Below are 22436 nucleotides of genomic sequence, written 5' to 3'. Positions count from 1 at the left end.
CAGGGCACATGCCCGGTTTTCGGGCTTGATCCCCAGTGTAGGGTGTGTAGGAGGCAGCCGATTGATGATATTCTCTCATTGATGTTTCTATCTCTCCACTCCCCTCCCCCACTTCTTCTCTGAAATGAATAAAAATACATTAAAAAAAAATTCAAAATACCCGACCCAGTTTTCTCCAGTGGTAACATCTTGCAAAACTATAATACAAGATCCCATTGACGTTGATTCAGTCAAGCTGCAGACCATCTCCATCACCACAAGGATCCCTCCTGCTGCCCTTTTATACCCACACCTGCTTCCCAGCCTCACGCCCTTTAGCCTCTGATGGCCACCTGTGGGTTCTCCTTTGTTACAGGTTTGTCCTTTCAAGAATGTTGTATGAATAGAATCACACATGATATAACAACCTTTGGGGGTTGGCATAATTCTCTGGAGATTCATCCAGGTTATAGGTGTGAATGTACCAGTCTGTTTAACCATTCACTTACTGAAGGACACCTGGGTAGCTTCCAGTTGTTGTCTATTACAAAAGAGCCACTATAAACATTTACTAGTATGTGCCGGTCTTTGTGTGAACGTAAATCTTCATTTCTCTAGGACAGAAGTGCCCAGGAGGGCTGAGAATTCTTAAAAGTTTTGTATGTCTTCTCCCCACTTTTATGTCATTTCACTGTATCTACAGTGAGCAAATAGTTCTTTCTTCTCTCCCTCTTAATCCTCATGTAGTCTTAGTTCTACAAATAGGTGCATATTTAATGCCCCCCAGTTTTTATGGGGGGTTTCCTAGTTCTGGTTGTCTGAAGCTCCTCCCCTTGGTGGTATGTGTATATAACTAGTTTGCTGTCCTCAAACCGAACTCCCCCCACCCCCGCCCCTTATTGTTGGCCAGTTCTCTGGATCAAACACTGAAAGTGAAGTGCTCTTTTGTTGCTTTCAGAACTGAATAAAGATTCCCCGAGGGAGAAATAAATGAGCTTCACAGTGTTCCAAGGTTTAGACCCACTTTAAGAGCACAAGCTGCCCTAAATGACAATTTTTCAGCTTTTCCTCTTTAAAGGCTGTGAGGAAGAATGTGACATCCTGTTTGGAGTTTTGGGTTTTTTAAAAACTCAGCCCCTTCTGAAAGAGGGGATCCCGGAAATGGAATTGGAGGGACCTGCTCTCTCTAAAGCAGCGGTTCTCAACCTGTGGGCCGCGACCCCTTTGGCGGTCAAACGACCATCCTGCATATCAGATATTTACATTACAATTCCTAACAGTAGCAACATTACAGTTATGAAGTAGCAACGAAAATAATTTTATGGTTGGGTCACAACATGAACTGTATTTAAAGGGCCAGAAGGTTGAGAACCACTGCTCTAAAGGAAGGTTCGAGATGTGAGAAACCGAGGCCCCTCTTCCATGCTGTTTGGCTCTTTTCATCTGGAGGTCCCTGGGAACAGGGCCGATGGGGAGAGGGAAGTTAGTGGGTAGAATTATTTGGTCGAGTTCAAGAGCGTCATTTTGGCTGCTTTCTCTACGGAGAGCTTGAAAAGCTTCCCCAGGAACGCCCAGATTTATTGAGGCGCCTGCGCTGCCTGGGTTTCAGCCATAGAGGTGGTTCCTGATAAGGGCCGGTCAGCTGCCCAGCAGGAAGAGGACCCTGGGCCTCAGGAGCTGAAAGGGCCCCCCGTCGGCTCTCCTGCCCGCCCTGCTCCACTGGGAGCCATGCCTGTCTGGTCACAGTAACAGCCTCGTCAGGCCCTCCAGAGCCCCTCGCCCTTCACTCCTCCCTGCAGATGGTTCTTGCACTTTGGGGACCCACTGTGTCTGGGAGGGGAGTGGAGGAGGCAGGATAGCAGTGGAGTTTCCTGAAACGGATTCTTTAGCAGGAAAGGGAATTTTCTCTTACGCAAGCCCAGAGGGACTTTCTCCCAGTTCTCCCTGGAGGAGCATCCGGCATTCCCGGGCCTGGGCAGAACCCAGCCTCCTGGGGAGGCCAGCCTTGGCCTCCCATTTCCCTGGAGAATCTGCTCAGCCTGCTGCCGCCACTGTGGCTTCCCTCTCTCTGAATTACTTCCAGTGCTGCTGTTCTCCAAGCTTTGGTTTTGTGAGAGGAAAAGACTCTCAAGATTTTGACCTCCCACCTGGGGCCACAGCCTTAGTTCAAATGACCAGAGAGCGTCCGTCGGAACAGGTGTTGGCTGGGGTTCAGGCCAGCCCCACCCTGCTGCCATCTGCTACATGTCTGTCACCTCTCTGTCCTGTCTTCCCTGGGCGCAGTCATTTCATCCCTTCATCCAGGGTGCACAGCCTCCTCTGGGGAAGGAGCGTGGGGCTCCGCGCCCAGGCTGGTCGGAATCACGGCTCCTCCCCCATCCAGCTAAGTCAGTGTCCTCTCATCACTCCTGCAAAGCACCCGCTGAGCGCCAGCCACTCTGCAGCAGCCCCGGGGGCTGACAGTCCGCCAGACTCCTTACATCCATCCCTCCGCCTCTGAGCCCGGGTCCAATTATCTAAAGGAGGTTGAAGAAATGAGGTGCGGAGCGCTGCACCCCACAAGCCAGTTCCTTCTCTCCCACGGCCAGGAGGAGGCTCTCTGTGTTTATTTTTCAAAGATGATTTCATTAGTCTTCACAGTTCAGTAACAAAACCACATCCAAATGGTTTAAACAAAAGAGGTTGTCCGGCCGCACAGCTGAAACAGGCTGCGGCAGGCAGCATTTCAATGCTGATTTGCGGCAGAAGTGCTCAGCCTCATCCTTACCCAGCAGGTGCTCGCTCACCCCTTAGGTGCCCAGCTCTCGGCCTGCCCAGCTCTCAGGTCGGTTTCGGCCTCAGGCTGGCTCACTTCCTGATGATGGCGCTGCTTCCTTGTGTAGGAGGAGTGAAGCGGGCGCCTCCTCCCCCAAACAGGACAAAGTCCTGGGTTTTGCTCTGAATGGATTAATTTAGGTTTTGCATCCCTGAACCACATCCGTACAAGGGAAAGCACCTCAGGGAGCCAGGGTGTCCTGGTCTATGCAAACCACAGGCCTTTGCAGAGTAGATGCAGGTGGGGATGGGCCCCAGTGCCCACTGTCCATCACTGGGTGAGACTGAGAAAACCACGTCAAAGAATGACAACATCAGAGCTGGCTTGTGTGCTAAAGCCCTCACCTCGTGTGTGTGTGTGTGTGTGTGTGTGTGTGTGTGTGGTGGAGGGGGGAGCACCCAAATGCTGTATATGTGACATGAAAAGTGCTGGCCCAAAGGAGGGGGGATTTGAGAAATAGGGGAGGGGGGACTTTTCTGAAAGAACCATTTTTTCTTTGAAAAGGAGAGATGGTGAGATGAGTCTCCTCTTGGAGTCAGGCTTGAATCTCTTTACATTTTATTTTTTAATTTAAAAAGATATATATATTTATATATATATACATATATATTATTGATTTCAGAGAGTAAGTGGGAGGGGGGGGAGATCAGTGATGAGAGAGAATCATTGATCTGCTGCCTCCTGCATGCCCCACCCTGGGGATTGAGCCCGTAACCGGGACATGTGCCGTGACCGGGAATCACCCGTGACCTCCTGGTTCATAGGTCAACACCACTGAGCTGAGCCGTGCCCACCTGGCTCTCTGTACAAGTTAAAGCATATTTGCTATTGTATTCAACATTGCCCCTGGGTTTTCCCTCCCAGGTGCTGTCTGCAGAGAACAGCTGCGGGTTACCTGCCGGGAGGCCTCTGGGTCTGGCCCCCTGGCCGCCTTCTGCAGGGCTCCCTCCTGCAGCCCTCACTGGGGCCGCTGCAGACTCTACAGCTCAGCGGCGAAAGGAGCTCAGGTGGGAGGCCATAACTATGAAATAACCAAATGCTTGTCTAAGGAACTGAAATTTTTTTTTTGAGGTTTTTCTTTTATTATTTTATTACTTAAAGTATTACAAAGGGTATTACATATGTGTCCTCCCCCCCCCCCCCGCCCCTGACAGTCCCCTAGCCTCCCCTATCCCCCAGTGTCTTATGTCCATTGGTTATGCTTATATGCATGCATACAAGTCCTTTGGTTGATCACTTTCCCCCCTACCTCCTGCCCCCCAACCCTCCCCAGCCTTCCCGCTGCAGTTTGACAATCTGTTTGAGGCAGCTCTGCCTCTGTATCTATTACTGTTCAAAAGTTTATAATGGTCTCTATTATCCATGAATGAGTGAGATCATGTGGTATTTTTCCTTCATTGACTGGCTTATTTCACTTAGCATAATGCTCTCCAGTTCCATCCATGACGTTGCAAATGGTAAGAGTTCCTTCCTTTTTAGAGCAGCATAGTATTCCATCGTGTAGATGTACCACAGTTTTCTAATCCATTCATCTACTGATGGGCACTTAGGCTGTTTCCAGATCTTAGCTATGGTGAATTGTGCTGCTATGAACATAGGGGTGCATATATCCTTTCTGATTGGTGTTTCTGGTTTCTTGGGATATATTCCTAGAAGTGGGATCACAGGGTCAAATGGGAGTTCCATTTTCAGTTTTTTGAGGAAACTCCATACTGTCTTCCATAGTGGCTGCACCAGTCTGCATTCCCACCAGCAGTGCACAAGTGTTCCTTTTTCTCCACATCCTCTCCAGCACTTGTCGTTTGTTGATTTGTTGATGATAGCCAGTCTGACAGGTGTGCGATGGTACCTCATTGTTTTGATTTGCATCTCTCGGGTGATTAGTGACTTTGAGCATGTTTTCATATGTCTCTTGGCTTTCTGAATGTCCTCTTTTGAAAGGTGTCTATTTAGGTCCTTTGCCCATTTTTTGATTGGATTGTTTATCTTCCTTTTGTTAAGTTGTATGAGTTCCCTATAAATTTTGGAGATTAGGCCCTTATCAGATATGACATTGGCAAATATGTTTTCCCACGCAGTGGGTATTCTCGTTGTTTTGTTGATGGTTTCTTTTGCTGTGCAGAAGCTTTTTATTTTGATGTAGTCCCATTTGTTCATTTTCTCTTTCGTTTCAAGTGCCCTAGGAGCTGTATCAGTGAAGAAATTGCTTCGGCATATGTCTGAGATTTTGTTGCCTTTGGATTCTTCTAGAATTTTTATGGTTTCCTGTCGTACATAAGTCCTTTATCCATTTTGAGTTTATTTTTGTGAATGGTGTAAGTTGGTGGTCTAGTTTCATTTTCTTGCATATATCCGTCCAATTTTCCCAACACCATTTATTGAAGAGACTATCTTGGCTCCATTGTATGTTCTTGCCTCCTTTGTCAAATATTAATTGAGCATATTGGTTTGGGCCGAAGGAACTGAAATTTTTCTTTTGAAATAAAGCCCTCCAAAAGGTGCTGACATCTGTTTCTTTGGGGAAGTCCTGTGTGCCGAGTCTATGGCTGGAACCGTACTTTGCAGAGAGACAATATGTGTGACCACACACCCCCCCAGCGCCCCGCCCACGAGGGAGCAGCTCGCTCTTCACTCAGCACCCCGTTTCTTACAAAGTCTCCATCACTGGCAGGAGGTCAAATTACCCAGAGCAGTAATGACTTAAAAGGTCACGGTGTCCCATGTGACTGGGCTGGGGTGCCGAGGCAGGCCCAGGGCTGCCAAAGCAGCAGAGCCTGGCATTCTTCCGCCAGGAGGGGAACGGATTTAAATTCCATAGAACATTTGCAAAGACAAACCTGTCCTTACGTTATCTTTTTTGCTGTGACCCTTGGGATTGACGTCATTTCTCCATCACAGTTGCGTCTCTGGGAAGCTTCCCGGCAGTGGGCACATAGCAGATGGCTCCCCTCATGACCCAGCTCCTCGGGATGTAGGGCCAGGGAGGGCCCATGTTCCCTCCACGGCTGCCTCATCGCGCTTGGGGCCGCACCAAGGGGACGCCGTTTCTACACCGGCTGTGACTGGGCCAGCACGTGCCGAGTTCTTACTGTATGCGCAGGTGCCACCTGTACTTCACACATGATAACTCCTCTCTCCTCGCAACGACCCTGTGAAGTAGACACTTGTCACGGGCTATCAGGATAGCTGAGTCCAGAACTCTCACTGCAGGGGACAAGGGGCAGAGAGCCACGCCGGAGGTGGCAGAACCAGACCACAGTGCCGAGTTCTGACGCTTTGCCGAGGTCTGGCTGACCCTGTGACCGGCCTGTCCCCTGGCATCACCCACATCCCGCTGTGTTCTCTTCAGCTTGTGAGAGGGTGTTTGCCCAGGACCTCAACGGTGTAAGTGGCGGTGTGAGTGTGAACGTGCCCCGTAGGAACTAAGGCGGGCCAAGCTGGGCCCAAACATGCCAGAGGGGCTGCTGGGAAAGAACCAGCAGCGGTCCAGGGATGGGGCTCTGGTTTTATGCATCTCCACCCTTCGTTCTCTCCAGGTGGAATGACTCTGTCTTGCCAACGACAACAGCCTGGGTATAACGTTGTGTGCTAAGCACTTGAGTTGCGTTATCTTGCCCAGTCCTCCTAGCAGCTGTGTGTGGTAATGGTTGCCTTGATTATGCTGAGGAGGACACTCAGGCGTAGAGAGTTAAGCACTGTGTCAACAGCAGCTGGGGATTTGAGTTCTGACACGTCTTTGCAGAGGCCATACTCTCAGACTAAACCGTCCACTGATGTCCCTCACCTAGATTCTTTCCCTGCCCTTCTCTGGGCTGAGAAACGACTGTCATGGAGCCGGTGCCAGCCAGGAGGGGGTCTCAGATGCATAAACCATCCCCCAAAAGTAGGCTTTTAGGGAAAGGACGACCATGGCCAGTGCCAGGTCCAGTCTCCAGCCACTCAAGCCTGAGTTCAGTCACAGCTCTTCACCGACTCTTCGCACCCATGTTACTCTGTGTGCAAGCTGAAAGATTGCTCTCAAAGGCATGTGCAGTGTGACTGGAGGGTGGCTGGTGCCTGATTCAGACTTGCAAACCTGTAGCTGCCCAGATGTGGACTTGTCTACATGCTGAAGTCCTTTCTGGGTCAAATCTAAGACCAGATAAAGAGCACATGGGACACATAACTATTCGGGAGGAAGAGGGAGGATCCTCTTCCGAGCTGGGTGCAGTAGCCTCAGAAAGGTGACAAACCAGGGCTCAGCACAAAACCCATGTACGTGTCTGGTGTTAGGAAAAATCAGACAAAGAACAGCCCACAGTCTGTGCAGACAGGTTTCTTAAGTCTCCTTCACCCACAGGAGGTGAAGACAAGCTTTGGGAGTTGATGGGCTCCAGCCGAGAAGGTCAGATGTTCACTCCAGCTCCCGGAACGGGCCACTGGGCCCCTCTGTCCTCTGACTTCTGTGGTATCTGCTTTGCTGTCTGAGTCTCCCCACTATCTGTGCATCTAAACTCCTTGGCTGTCCTTCCCTCATGTGCAGAATCCTACACAGTGAAACATCAGATGTACTTCTTCTGTGTAGTATGTCCACTTAAATTTACATCACAAATATTTCGCCATGTTGCTACCGAGACTTTGTGGTTCCTATCTCATTTTCCATGGGTTGACGCACCATCAGTTAGAAAAACGCCCCCAAACGCTGGGTATTTAGCAATAAGGGCATGCCCCGCCTTGAGGCTTGGGTTCCTCAAATGACAGCCTTTCCAAGGGCAGTTCTCTGGGGCCGGACACTCCTTCAGTAGGCCCCTCCCTGGTTCTATTCTGCTTTAAGGACCTCCCTCCCTACAGGGCACACACCTGGGAACCTTCTCTCCCCACCTTTGTGGAAATGTCCTCTCAGGATGTGTTGCCCTCTCTGCTCTGACCTCAGCCACCCTGACAATTTCGGGAACTTTACATTTCAGGAAACTGGTATTGGGTCTTCACTCCTTCACTCCCCAGACATCTCCCGTGGTCCTCATGCAGGTGTTAGCCCCAGCCCAACACTTCAATAATTTCCCTCTCATACAAACACACACGTAAGTTTCACACCTGGCCACATTTTCTTGGGAACTGCTGAGAACAGGCTTTGCGTCATGGTTCTATTACCCCTTTCCGAACAATACATCCACTTAGCTACTAGCTGTAAACAAGGGTAACAGTCTCGTAAACATGACTGTTTTTATTTTGGGCCAGCTTTGCGTTCCTTTGACCACCTGCGAGGGTAAACTCTCTCTACTAATGCTTGACGTTTCCTTTTCCTTTTGAGAAAATTATCTGTTCATACCTGGTTCACCCAGGCTCTGAGTCACAAGCCACAAAAACACAACTGTGGCCAATTTAACAGAAAAGGAGCTTATTACGAATCTCCAGGAGGGCCGAGCATCAGGCTGAGAGTGTTTACAGCCAAGAGCGGAGCCAGAGTCCTGCGGCAGGATGGGCTCCCTGAACTCGCCACTGCGCGCGCCCCCGGAGCACCGAGTGCAGCAAGATCCGCACTGCTGGCTGGACCACAGCAGGTCAGGCAGGACCTCTCCTCCTCCACGGTACCGGCTCCATTCTAAGTCGTGCACGTGTGTACCATTGGCAGCCTCAGCCCACGGACCTCCTCGCCGTGGAGCTGGGAGGTTGGGAAAGGACCCTGAGGTGGGGCCTCAAGAGGCGGTGGATGCTGCAAACATAGGAGCAGGGTTAAAAGCTGGTGGCTGTATTAGCTCTCCTTTGCCGCCTTAACAAGTTACCATAAACTCATGGCTGAGAACCACACAATTTCATTCTCATGCACTTCTGTAAGTTAGATGATGGATGCATTCCTTCCCGGAGGCTCCGGGGAGAATGTTTTCCTGGCTTTTCCGGCGTCTAGAGGGGCGCATGCCCTGACTGGTGGCTCTCTTCCTCCAGCTTCCAAGCCAGCCCTAGTGGACGCCATCCTCACCGCACACCCCTCTGAAGGTGTACGACGTACACTGTACGTCTCCATCCGCTTTTGAGGACCCGTGTGACTGCACTGCACCAGCCCGCACAATCCAGGACAATCGCCCCATTTTAAGGTCAGTTGATTATCAAGCACAAACAATCCCTCTTTGCCATGGGATGTAACATAGTCCTAGAGTCTGGGATTAGGACCTGGAAGGAACTCTTTGGGCGAGAGGATGGGGGTGGGCATTATTCTATCACAGTTGTCAAAAAAAATAAAATAAAATAAGAATAAAAACATAAAAATATCCACCACGACTTCTTTAGCCACTTATTTATTGAAGTCCGGGCTTTGGTTATGGAGTGAAATGCTTTCTCTAGATTGTTGCCCTTTGTCAGCTGTACAGAGGGAAAATATGTTCCCCAGCCTGCTGTTTGGTTTTGGAATTCAAAAATATTTCAATATCAGGATCCATTCTCCACTCCCTCCTTTGTGACTTCATTACTCCAATGCTGTCATCTTTCATAAATCTAAAAACCTGGTTATTTTGTGATTTTTTTAATGCAATGTTTACACTTCAATCAATTCTTCTGAAATTTATTTTGATGTTCTTTACCAGGAATGCCTGTAACTTCATTATTTTTCCCAATTTCTAGTCAGTTCTCTTAGTACTATTTAGTAAACAATGATCACTTGTCCTCTTTCCAATATTAGAATTTTAATACCTGATTTTTATTGAGCATCTAATATTTATTAAATAGCAGGTACGGTTAACATTATTTAATTTTCTCTCATAGCAAAACGAAAAAGTGAGCCCAGACCCATGTCTGTTTTGTTTACATTGAATCCCCTGTACCTGACTGCCCAAGCCTAACACTTGGCAGGCGCTCAATAAGCATGAGTAATTATAGGATCTTCTAATTCATACTGATATTAACTAATTAGTTAATTAATTAATGGAGGAGGAAAACTTCTCCCTTATAATAGAAATTCAACAATAAAAATAAAAGAAATAGTGGAATTAGAAACTCATCAATGTTGCCCAAAATACTACTGGGTGAGTTTCATGACAAACCATATATTTATATAGTTTCAAAGTGTCTTTCTGGATGTTGCTTATTAGTTATGAAGAAGGAAAGTAGTAACTTAATCATTAAGAATCTTGGGTGCCCCATTAACCAAGCCATCAAAATTAGCACCACTCAATACTGGGCAAACCAATATTATGGGCCTCCTGCTATGCAATGAGGACACAGCATCCTTCCTGTAGCATTCCTGCCAAAAATGCACACCCTAAATCTAATCGTGAGGAAGCATCAGACAATGCCAGAATGAGGAATATTATACAAACTTGCTGGTCTTTAATCTTTGAAAATGTCAAGGTCAAGAAAGGCAAAAAAATGTTTGAGAAACTGTTCCAGATGAAACTTGATGACTAAATGCAATGTGTGATCCTGGAATAGATCCTGGACTAAAAAAAAAAAAAAAAAACCTGTGAAGGTCATTATGGAGACAGTGGTGGAACTTGAATATGGAATGTGAATTAGATAATAGGTTTGAATTGATCGTGAATTTTTTGTGTTTACTATTGGCACTTTTCTTATGTAGGAGAATGTCCTTGTTCTTAGAAGAAGAAGAAAAAACCTGAAATATTTAGTGGAGGATTCTGATGCCTGAATCTGTTTCCTGTCATCAGAATATTGTCATGTCGTCATCAGGTTCACCTTCCATGCACAGAATGGAGCTGGGATGTCACCAAGGTCCCAGAGCAGATCATAGGCTTTTGTGCCCGCTTGCTCCTCGACATTGATATGGGTGGCAGAATTTGATCTCAGGCTTACTTTCATTATAATTTTGTTGGTTACAAGGGAGACCATAGTTATTATTGTGAATAACCAAATCATTTTAGATGAGTTTGCAACAGCTGCTAAGCCTGTGGCTAGCCAGGGGGTGGCCATCTCGGGGAGCTCAGTGCTCCATCAGGAGGATCCTGCTCCCGTCTGGGTGGGCTAGCCACTGCTTCTTTGGGGTGTCCTCCACCGCTGCTGGTGGCAGAGCTGGATTTGTCACAAAGCGAAGGATGCTGATGCTTCATGACCTCTCACTCAGGCCCCTTTCATGGCCCTGTATCTGATTTTGTATTCATCATGTTATGCTCTTTTTTCCTTAACTCCACCCCCCACTCCCAAATTGTATAAACTTCAGGCCTCCCAAAATCTGCTGCGTAGTTTAGATTTTGACCACAGAAGGCTCTGAGTTGGGTCAGAACTGCACTTTAAGCTCCAAGGTTACGGTACACCAAGCATGTCAAACTCGCAGCCCGCCGGCCGCAGGTTTGACATGCTTGCTCTGCACAGAGCTGGAAATTGACTCCCCGTTCTGACCTGGTTTAAGTCCATGCACATTGTCTATCCCAAGGTTCTTTCGTTTTTGATTTTGTTTTTAATCCTCACCTGAGGATATTTTCCCACAGATTTTTAGAGACAGTGGAAGAGAGAGGGAATACAGAGAGAAATATCAATTTAAGAGGAACACATCGATTCATAGCTTCCTGCATGCATCCCGACCAGGGCCGGGGATTGAGCCTGCAAATGTGAGACATGCCCTTGACCGGGATAGAATCTGAGACCCTTTGGCCCACAGGCCAGTGCTCTATCCGCTGAGCCAAACCAGTTAGGGCCCAAGGTTCCTCAATAAGAGAAAGTGATAACATAAGACACTCCAAAAATAAAATGCATTACAAAGCGGCCCCAGATGTGAATATAAACCCCTCTTTCATGACAAATTCTCAGGGAGAAATGACTGTTTCAAGGTAAGACCTACTTGCATGTTCAAATCCAAGACAGCAAAGTCCAAAAGAATTTAATTTAGAAATCAAATTACCTTGCCCTGGTGAGTTAAAGTTCAAATACATGAAAGTCTAAAATTGATCAAATCCATATTTCCTCCCACCCCCGATTTCAATGGGCTCTGTCTCAGGTAGAGGGTTGTGGCAGCTTCAGCATCCCAGGTTTGAATCAGTGTTCTGGAAGACAGGAGGTCCTGGGGAGCAGCAGGGATGAGCAGATACAAGGCCAAAAATACAGTCTGGCGCATGCCTTCATTCAGTGCATTTACTGTGTGTCTAATGGTGCCATGCACCATCATGCTCTGTGTGAGCAAGGCAAGCAAAGCCCTAGCCCGAGGCAATGGGGCCTGTGCCTCCCCAAATGCAACGTGGGCAGGTTTGCTCACAGCTTGGAGGAAGAACAGGTATGCCAAGACAGGACTTTGGTTTGAATTAATTTCTCCCCAGGTAAAGGGGAATGACAGTTCATCCGAATTTTATACCAGAGCAAGCCACAGAGAGAACAGCCATCTAGGAGAAGGGGAAGTGGGGCAGGGGGCAGGGGGGAGGGAGCTGTTGGTTCAGAATGCACAAAGAAAAGCCACTGAATCCTGGTTTCCTCTCCCTTCCAGACACTAGGCTGTGTTGGCGGGAGGGCTCCTCAGAGAGGTGTGCCACTTACATCTGACACTTATCAGGGTAGGGGTCCTTTATCACCGCTCTTATCTCACTTTAGTTTTACTTTACGATTGTAAAAAAAAAAAAAGATCCTTTTCTGTCATCCACCTGCTGCTTCTAGGGCACGAGTCATTCTCTTAGTCTTCACCAGCTGTACTGAGACGCTTTGAAACTCCCAGCACTTTCCTGGCCTTGCTCCGTGGAAGTGTCCCTGCTAGTGCGTGTGTGCCACTCAACGATCACCCTCTGCTCAGCTGCTGCTCCATCCTGACTTTCTGCTCACTGGTCTTGACTGAGAAATGAGAGTTTCAAATACATGCAGCTATTCACATCTTAGGGTCCTTTCTCTTCACCTTTGTCCAAGGATGGTGATCCCGTGATGGGTAACTTCTCCACCAGGCCTTCAACAGCTGGAAGGCAGGGAGTTTCGGCCATTATCAGGGAAAGTCTGACTTTAGATGCAGAGCAAACACAGAGTACAGAGGATGGATTCCAACAGCCCTTTGTTTTACCCTTAGGACACCTATCAGTCCAGACCCAGGCTTTCTCAGTTTCCCTCCCTCTTCTGCCACCACCTAAAAGTCCTCTCAGTGTTGTTATCCCCTGCCCTCCCTGCAGGTCTTCTTCACTGGAGTAGAGCGCCCTGCTACCATCTCCCTGCATCCTTGCAGTCAGGGGCTTGGGCAGGTGGCTGCTCCCATCACAGGCAGCTCTGTGGACCAGGTTGGCTCCTGGGGTAAAACAAAGAGAACCATTTGTTTCTGGAAAAGACTTGCAATGATGAGAACAAAGAAGGACCTTGTTTCTTGACTGAGATGAAAGGAAGGCAATATGGGTATCTCCATAGCAGCACTAGGCGATAAATCCTCAAGAAGCCACTTGCTGTGTAACAAGCCATCCCCAAACAACGTAGCTAAACAATGATGTGTTATTTCTCATTATTCATTTGGCTGTCTCAGCTGCCCTGAGACCGTCTGCTGTCTGCTCCGTGCTGTGTGCCTGAGGCCACTCACGTTGTTGCATTTTGAGGGAGCTTGGTTGGAGTTGGAATGGCCAAATGGCTTCCACAGTCTCCTTTCACCCTTCAGAGGAAGTAAGCATTTCAAGAGGCCGCACCCCCACATGCAAGTCCTTATTAAGCCTCTGCTTTCACCGCACTTGCTCATGTCCCATTGGTCAAAGCAAGTCACCTAGCCAAGACCAGACTCAAGGGAACGAATTCTGGGAAGTGTGTTTCATTGGCACCAAAGTAACAACCACATTATGTTTTTCCTCTCATATTTTGTTTGAAAGGCTGGGCTACTTCCCTCTGACAATGTTACTAGTAAGCAAGTGAACCACTAAAATAAGTTCCAGAGGTCACACAGGTGAAGTTCCTCTAATTTCCAAAAACAGCTCTCAAAAATCTCAGAGTGCAGTTGAGTCACATTGATGACAAAGGTAAAACGTGGAAACTGCAGTATAATTTTAGAAAATATCAGCTTGCCCTGGCTGGTGTGGCTCAGTTGCTTGAGCGTCAGCCCATGCACCAAAGGGTTGCTGGTTTGATTCCCAGTCAGGGCACAGACCCAGGTTGTGGGCTCAATCCCCAGTAGTAGGCATGAAGGAGGCTCCTGATTGATGTTTTTCTCTCTCCTTCTCCCTTTATCTCTCTCAAATCAATTTAAAAAAACCTAAGAAAAGAAAAGAAAAAGAAAGTATTGGCTTATCCAGCTCACGGGAAACAAGCTTTCCTATATTGATGGGTCCTTTGACTCTCCTTGCCCAGGGTTCTTAGCAGGATCTCTGCTCGTGGCCTTGGACTTCTCTGCAGGTCCTGCCATCAGGCTGGGGCAGGGGGACGCTGGGTGTGGGTGGATGGTAGAGGGCCAGCCCTCGTTGCTACCAAGGGCTTGAATGCCATTGAGAGTAAGCAGACTGAAATGAGAAATGATTCCATCAAAAGCAAAGCTTTCAGATTCAAAAGACTACTCCGGGTAGAGGTTAAATCATTCTTTAGCTAAGAGATGCTAGCAAGAACATTGGACAGTTTAGAAGGAAAACCAAAACCAAAACAACCAAATCAACAGACTAACTTAATCTCGACCAGCTGGGAACAGGCCGATTGGTTGTTAATAAGGAACATTATTTTGATAATTTAAAAAATTAATGACAATGGGAAGGATGGATGTTGAAAGAACTGCTTCAATCCTGGCAATTAGCAATATCCAGAAGGAAAGGCAGATGAGGATAGTAGTAAAACAAAACCAGCATCTGAACAAGTAGGCTGAACTTGCTCATTAAGGTTGTATAATTTGGGAAATGGTGCTTATTTTATTCTCTCTCTCTTTTTTTTAAAAAAAAAATAATTAGAGTAAATGCTGAAATAGAAACATGGATTGGGGTAAGTAAAAATCTATTTAAAAGAAGAAATAGGTGGTAAAAATGTGTCCGTCTGCATATATTTGCTTTATGTACTTTTTAGTGAAAGTGAAAACTATACAGATTCAAAATGGCAAACAGAATGGAATGATTCATCAATCACATAATTTGATTGAATCAAAAACTGAACAATTTGACATTTTAGCAGCGAGTTAAAGATATTCAAATTAGATCATACTGTTTAGCCCTAAAAGTTTTTTTTCTCTCTTGTCTGGGATTGGCCAATACCGAGAATCATGCTTCTTCATATAATATGATGAAATAAGTGTTTTGATGAGTCTGTCTAGGAAGCATAGTCAAGGGCATGTTGGTGATTTGGTGATGACTGCAAATTTATTGAATAAGCAGTGAGTGCCAGGAACTCTGCTAAATGTTTTGCATGCGTATTCTCAGTTAATCATCATCCCCATTTTACAGCTGGGGAAACTGAGTCAGCCATAGTATTAAATCACGTGTTGAGTTACATGTGTAGTAAATGGTAGAGATGGGATTTGGACCAAGTAATTTGACTGGAGATCCAATATCCTACTAATTTCAGAGCTGTGTTAAATAAGGGCCGGGGGCAGTAAACCTGAGAGTTACCGTAGCAACCAAAGAAAGGAACTTGAAGGGTTCCAACCAAAGAAAGGGACATATTCAGCTCCATATCTATCTGCAACACCCATTTTCTTCTTTCTACTCAACTGTTTTTTCAATTGCTAATTTTATAAAGCAAACCAGCTATCCAAATACCCTTGAAACTGACAGGAAACTAGAAAAAATCTAATCCTGTAAATATCATTTATTTGTACTTTTTTCCTTTTAGATTTAGTAAGGGAATCATTTCTGTATAGGTTGATCCCTTGGGACACAAACCAAGATCCTGTTTTAAAGACATAGTCCTATGTTGCCCTCTTGCGGAAGAGATGAAAATCTCCTTGGGCTGTCAATTTTAGCACCATCATGATTCAACCTATTTATTATGTACAAAGAGATAAATGCAGAATTAAAAAAAAAAAAATTTCATGTTTGAAACATCCCAGTATTTCAAGAGGATCTAAAGACCAGACCCCAGGTTAGAGAAAGAAGTGTACATATTATGAGTCTTACATTTTAAAAGGAAATTTGATGAAAAAGAAACTCTTCATCTCATTCTAATGTATTGAACTTTTGTTTGTTTGTTTGTTTTTTAAATATATTTTATTGATTTTTTACAGAGAGGAAGGGAGAGGGCTAGAGAGTTAGAAACATTGATGAGAGAGAAACATTGATCAGCTGCCTCCTGCACACTCCCCACCGGGGATGTGCCCGCAACCAAGGCACATGCCCTTGACCGGAATCGAACCCGGGACCCTTGAGTCCGCAGGCCGACACTCTATCCACTGAGCCAAACCGATTAGGGCTGTTTTTTTTTGTTTTTGTTTTTTTTGTTTGTTTTTGTAAAATACACCTTTAACTACAGCCCTTGATTTCTGAAGGTTTGTGGTCAAGGAAGAAAGGACAAACTGCATCTTTCTAAGGCTATTCTTGTTGCTGTGGAGCCCTCTCTGGTTCCTTTGGAACATACTTAGCTTTTGCCGGCAGGACCCTATCCCCAGTAAACACCCAGTAAACACCCAGTTTCTGGCCCATCATAGGCACTCAGCAAACACTTGCCGCGTTGATGTTTTCCTTCTTGTGTCCTGTAACTAATCAACCGTCGCTATATAACTGTGCAGATGATAACTCTGTTTTATCAATGAGTGAAATGAGATTTCTCCAAGGCAAGTCAGTTTCCAGAATTTAAAAAAAAAAAAAAGTCCCTTGCTTTTCACAGGGCCTAAAATTCCATTAGAATAACTCACCTTTTTAAGTGTTACCCTTCAAGCATATCCTATTAAAATGTTCACACTTTATAGGAACATTAACCTTGTGCTGTTAGGTCTAAGTTTGACTTGGTCAAGGGCAGCCTAAACCCTTGGGTACTACAGGGATCTTGAAAGGTAACCGGTTGAATTCTGAAAAGAAAATATTGGAATTACTCTTATGGTCTGGCCGGAATGGCTCAGTGGTTGAGCATCGTCCTATGAACCAGGAGGTCATGGTTTGATTCCAGGTCGGGGCACATGCCTGAGTTGTGGGCTCAATGCCCAGTGTTGGGCATACAGGAGGCAGCTGATCAATGATTATCTCTCATTACTGATGTTTCTGTCTCTCTCTCCCTCTCCCTTCCTCTCTGAAGTCAATTTAAAAAGAAAAGAAAAGAAAAGAAAAACTATGCTAACACCTAGCCCCGAAGCCACGATAATAACTGTATTCTGGTCTACTCAGGTCTGGCTTCTCTTCACCTTAATCTCCCGGTCACCCACGTGCCAAAGTGGGTCTCACCCCAGCACCTCTGTGCTGAGAGACCTCCCTGAGGAGTTCTCACTCTTCATATTGACAAATGCTGATGCTGAGTCCATGTTTAGTGTGGAATCTCTCTCGTTGATCTTTGCAGAGGGCTTTGCTTACCTCCCGTCATGCTCATTCATCGGAAGAGTGGTTTGGCTTTTAGAAATCGCTGAGTGCTCGTCCATCAGGGTTCTGTTGGCAGGCTGTGTTCTCTCTGCTCAGTGGGGGGAAGGAAAGATTTTATTTTGCTACCTTTTGTGAGAAGAGTCACTTTCTTATAGTAATGACAGCCATAATCATGGTCACATGTATTGAATGCTTTCTATTGAATGCAAGGCACCCGGCTTATCCCTAATACTGGTGTGGGCAGGGCCTGAATACTAAAGGAGGCCATTCCATATGTCTACACACTTAAAAGTTAGATATTGAGCAAACTGTCTATTAAATACTATGCATAACCCATGGACACAGACAATAGGGTGGTGGAGGCCTGGGGCGGGGGGCCAGGGCAGGCTAGAAGGGGTCAATAGGGGAAAAGGGGGAACATATGTAATACCTTCAAAAATAAAGATTTACTTAAAAAATAAAATAATTTTATTAAATATACATACATACATACATACATACAATGTTCTTTCCTCTTACCTTGTCAAATGTGCCTTCACAACAACCCGGAAGAAGAGGTTCACATGTAGAAATCTTAGATTCCCTCGAGTTCCATGCCCGAATGTGTCAGTGTGAGAAGTGGCCCCCACTGCCTCCAGGCTGCTTCCCTTCCTCCCACATCCTACTGTGTCTGCACCAGGAGGGGCTTTGCACACACGTTTGTGGACATTTGGCCCATACATCCAAGTACATGCCCTCCCACTTCACAAATAGCCGGTCCTTCCGGTCATCCTCTGACCTAGGAGAGTACACTCCCACAGGCAGCCAGAAGACAGCCAGGTAATTTGCGCAGGTAATTCCAGGCTCTCAGATACCTGGATGGCCCAAAAGGGAGGATGGGGTGATGTGTCCTAGGTGGGCATGTCCCCCTGATCCTACAAAATCTTTGCTCTATAAGAAAAAGGAACATCCATGTGGGGCCCTGGATTACTTTCTATGTATTTGATTTACTCAGTCTTTCCAACAAGTCTATGAAATAGGTACCATTTAATAGATGGGGAAGCTGGGGCTTAGGGAGATTAGGTAGCCTGTCCAAGGCCAAAAGACTACTAAGTGGCAGAGTAGGGATTACAATTTGGGCAGACTGGCTCCAGAATTTTTTCTTCTGAACTGAAAGGGTTTCCCCATCACACCATTCCATGACACTTTCTGTGCAGCACTATGAATCCCTCCTCCCCACAGTGGAACTCAGGAATCGTCTGTTTGACTATATAAGCACTTGGTAAAGTTGTTGTTATGGACTTTCCTCGTTCTTGGCATCACCTGAGCCTCCTTTAGTAGTAAAATTAAGGTATCTCTAAGATACTTTCCAGCTCTAGAATCCTGTGATTCATAAAGGGAGATAATTACAATTTCCTAAGCCTGAACAATGTTCTAGAAAGTATATCTGAAGGTAACACAAAACTACTGAAAATTAAGAAGTAGTAATAGTAATTATTGTTATTGTTATTATAGGAACCTACCTACCATGAGACCAACACACATATTTAATGTTTTAAAACACAAATTAATATCTTCTATAGGAACCTCCCATTGCTCTTACTAGGAAACACTGCACAAATTTTAGAGAAGGCACATTAATTTGCCTATGGGGTCCACTTAGGAAGAATCTGTAATGATGTTAGATTTCAGTGATCCAGATCTGACAACTAGATGTTACCCCTATTATAATCGACTTAAAACATTTAAAATGGATTGAAAGCAACATGTTGTTAGCTATATGACTGATTTTTCATTCTCTCTCTTTGAGATTAGAGGCCTCATTTAAGAGTTTGAATAGGGTATTTATTATAAGTCACACTATGACAGAATTATTACCAGGAGCACAAAAAAAAGAATTATTACCAGGGCTAATGTTTGCATTAGGAATGTCAGATGAAGTGCTGAAGTTGGAGATGCCTGTGCACTGCAAGTGGGTCTTTGGGTAAAATAGACTTTACATAGAGTCATAGCGGTTACACCCGAAAGACAGACTCTCTGAGTATCTAGGGATGCTTTTCAGAATGGGTTCTTTTCAATCGTGGGTTAAAGAGGCCTTTTCTTATCTGACCTGGTTATTTTATCTTTATTGAGTAGAGAATATAGAGGAACTCTACCTTCAATAAAAAAAAAATCATGGAAACTTTTCATTGTTTTGATCTTCTCTTAGACTGTAGTGTCTACTCCAGCTCAATAGATAGAGCCTCTTTATCCTTTGTTAAAAATGTTTGACAGGAGATGGGGGAAAACACTTTAAAAGTCCTTTTCTCCACAAATGACTGGTACTTTCCCATTCCCTTTAGCCCTAGCATTTTATGTCTTCCAATGTGACTGGTATGGTTTACCCAAAGTGGTTAGTATTCCTATAAAAACATTAAACTCAGGCTAGCTTCTGTATGATAGACTAACACCATGAAGTTTAATTTAAAAATTAATCTTTCCCTCTATGAATAAGAAATAACTTCTGCTCTAAAAATGACTGGCATGTAAGGAATCAAATAGAAAGAAGTGATTAGTATGATAATATATAGGAAACCAACATGCAGCAGCCAAGTAAAATGAGTAACTTTGTTATTTTTAATGGCTTTATTGAGATACAATTTGCATACCTCATTAACATAGTGTTATGAGTTTTACTCTTGCTTGTCAAGATTGCTTATTTCCAAAGGGTATTATCAAGTCTTACTTTACCCTTTCTTCAAAGAGAAGTTCGTATATACTGCCGTTTGGTAATAACATTTATATAAAGCTTTGCAAATTAACTCTTTGCACACGTATATTCTGTTTCATTCTCACAACTATCCGGGTGAGGCTTGTTACACTTTATTGAATGAGTGGACTAAGATCAGGGGGTTAGTGATTTGCCTAAGGGAACACTGTAAGTGGCAGGCCCAGAACTTATTCCTCTAGCTCATTTAACTAAAAGAACAATCTGGGGTAGCATTAGTTATATTAAAGATAACTGAGAAAATGAACATGTCACATTACATCCATTTCATTTGTTTAGGAGACTCCTTTCAGATACTTTCACGTTTTCTCAGGAAAATGTCCCTTTCTCTCTGGACCATAGCCACCACCTCTGATTAATACCTCAAGCACTACTGTAGGGTTCTAATACCTTACTTATGCTTCCACTACTAGGGTTTTTGTGATTACCCTCTTTAAAAAACAAACACCAATTAAGTGGCTCTTCATTGTTTTAAGGATATAGTACAAACTTCTAGGTTCATCTCTAACCACAGTCTAACATTTCAGGCGTGTGTCTTCTCATCTTACATGAATTCTCTCTTGCTCCGATTCTATTCAGAGTGTCTAAATGCTTTCCTGCACCTACTCTTTTATTCCATAGACTGGTGTGGAACATGCTTTCAATTTATCTTTACTTATCTCAAGTCTTTCTTTATTTCCTATTTGCTCCATGAAGTCTTTCCTGACTTATTATAGCTGAAAAGCTCTCCACTGCTGAATTTTTATTTAGAATTTATTGTCTCTATGTAACTCATTAGCACTGGCTTATGGCATGGCATCATCAGTATTATTATTTTTTAAGAAATATGTTTTTATTGATTTTTTAGAGAGAGAGAAAGGGAGCGGGACAGAGAGATAGAAACATCAACGAGAGAGATGGCTGCCTCCTGCATGCCCCTACTGGGGATCGAGCCACAACTGGGGCATGTGCCCTGACCAGGAATTGAACTGGTGGTCTCTTGGTTCCTGGGTTGACGTTCAATTGCTGAGCCACGCAGACCTGGCATGGCATTATTGATCATCTATATTTTTGCTTATGTCTCAAATCTTTTTCAGACCATGTTTTTTGTTTATTTGTTGTTGCAGTGTGCTTATCGGCTAGCTCAGTGCCACCTCACATATTTGTAGATCCCATTTCCCTAAGAAAGAAGGATGAGACCAGTTCACACTCACTTCACTGCTGCAGGCAGCAACTGCTCGTCCATACTCTGGCACTTCTAATCTTCCTGAGGCTTTCCTACCACTCAGAGAGCTGTATTGGAAGCTTGGGGGAGTTAAAGAACAGAGTAAGCAATTACACTGAGAGAAGGGAAAGGGAAAGGACATGCTCCAAATGCCCCGTCTATCATCCTTTTTTGTAGTCTTTGTGTCTCAGGGATTTTGAAGTGGCCACATTTGAAAACAGCCTACTTCTACAATACAGTGGAATTCATAGTTCACTCTGAGTAAGAGAAATGTCCTGGCTTCTGCATCAGGGCCAAGGTTGGTGGTTCATGGCTTTAACACCTTCCTACTTACAAGGGGCCCAGTGCACGAATTTGTGCACCTTGAAAGGAACTGTGGGCCATGAGGCTGCGGTGGGCACAGGGGTGGGTCTCGACCCATCCTCCATGCCCTCGCCCAGCCCCTCCTGCCAGCAGCTCCACTCCCACCACTGCTGCCGCTCCCACGCACTGATGGTGCCGGCCCCACTTGCACCCACTGACAGTGTGGAGTGACTGGGACTGGTGCCAGCAGCAGGTGAGAATGGTAGCTGCTGCCCCCAGTTGCCCCTCAGGAGCAGGGGGAGGTGGAGAAGCCCTCAGGGGTGATCAGGGCCAGCAGCTGCCACTCACACCCGCTAATGGTGCCAAGCAATTGGGGTGTGAGCAGGGCCGGTGCTGGCAGCAGGTGCAAACGCTGGACTAGACCACAGAGCAGGAGCAAAGAATTTTCAGTAACCACCAGAGGCTTGCCTTGATGACAGCAATCGGTGCCCCACCTTGGTCTGGCACCCCCGCTCACCTGCTTCACCATCCCACTGCGGCCAACGCCGCCATGTTTCGTGCTCTGCTGCCTGCTGCTGATGTTCCGTGTGCACCCCCTGGTGGTCAGTGCATGTCATAGCAACCAGTTGTTTGGTTGTTCTGCCATTCAGTCTATTTGCGTATTAGGGTTTTATATATATAGATTAGAGGCCCGGTGCATGAAATTCTTGTGTGGGGGGGTGTCCCTCAGCCTGGCCTGCACCCTCTCCAATCTGGGACCCCTCAGGGGATGTCCAACTCACAATCGGGACTGCTGGCTCCTAACTGCTCGCCTGCCTGCCAGCCTGATTGCCCCTAACCACTCCCCTGCCGACCTGATTGCTCCCAACTGCCCTCCCCTGCCACAACCTGCCTCCTCCACTGGGACCTGCCTCCTCCACCCCGCATGGAGCCAAGGGACCCCCAGGCCTCACCACGAAGAGCGCCTGCCTGGCCCCGCCATCTTGTGATGTTGTGAGGGCGTGATGATCACTTAGGCTATTAGTATAGATACCCAAGTCCTCTAAC

This window comes from Myotis myotis, unplaced genomic scaffold (genome assembly GCF_014108235.1).
Source record: "Myotis myotis isolate mMyoMyo1 unplaced genomic scaffold, mMyoMyo1.p scaffold_m19_p_14, whole genome shotgun sequence".
NCBI classification, from domain to species: Eukaryota; Metazoa; Chordata; class Mammalia; order Chiroptera; family Vespertilionidae; genus Myotis; species Myotis myotis.
The sequence above is the reverse complement of the archived record's forward strand: the minus strand, read 5'-3'. Positions refer to the sequence as shown.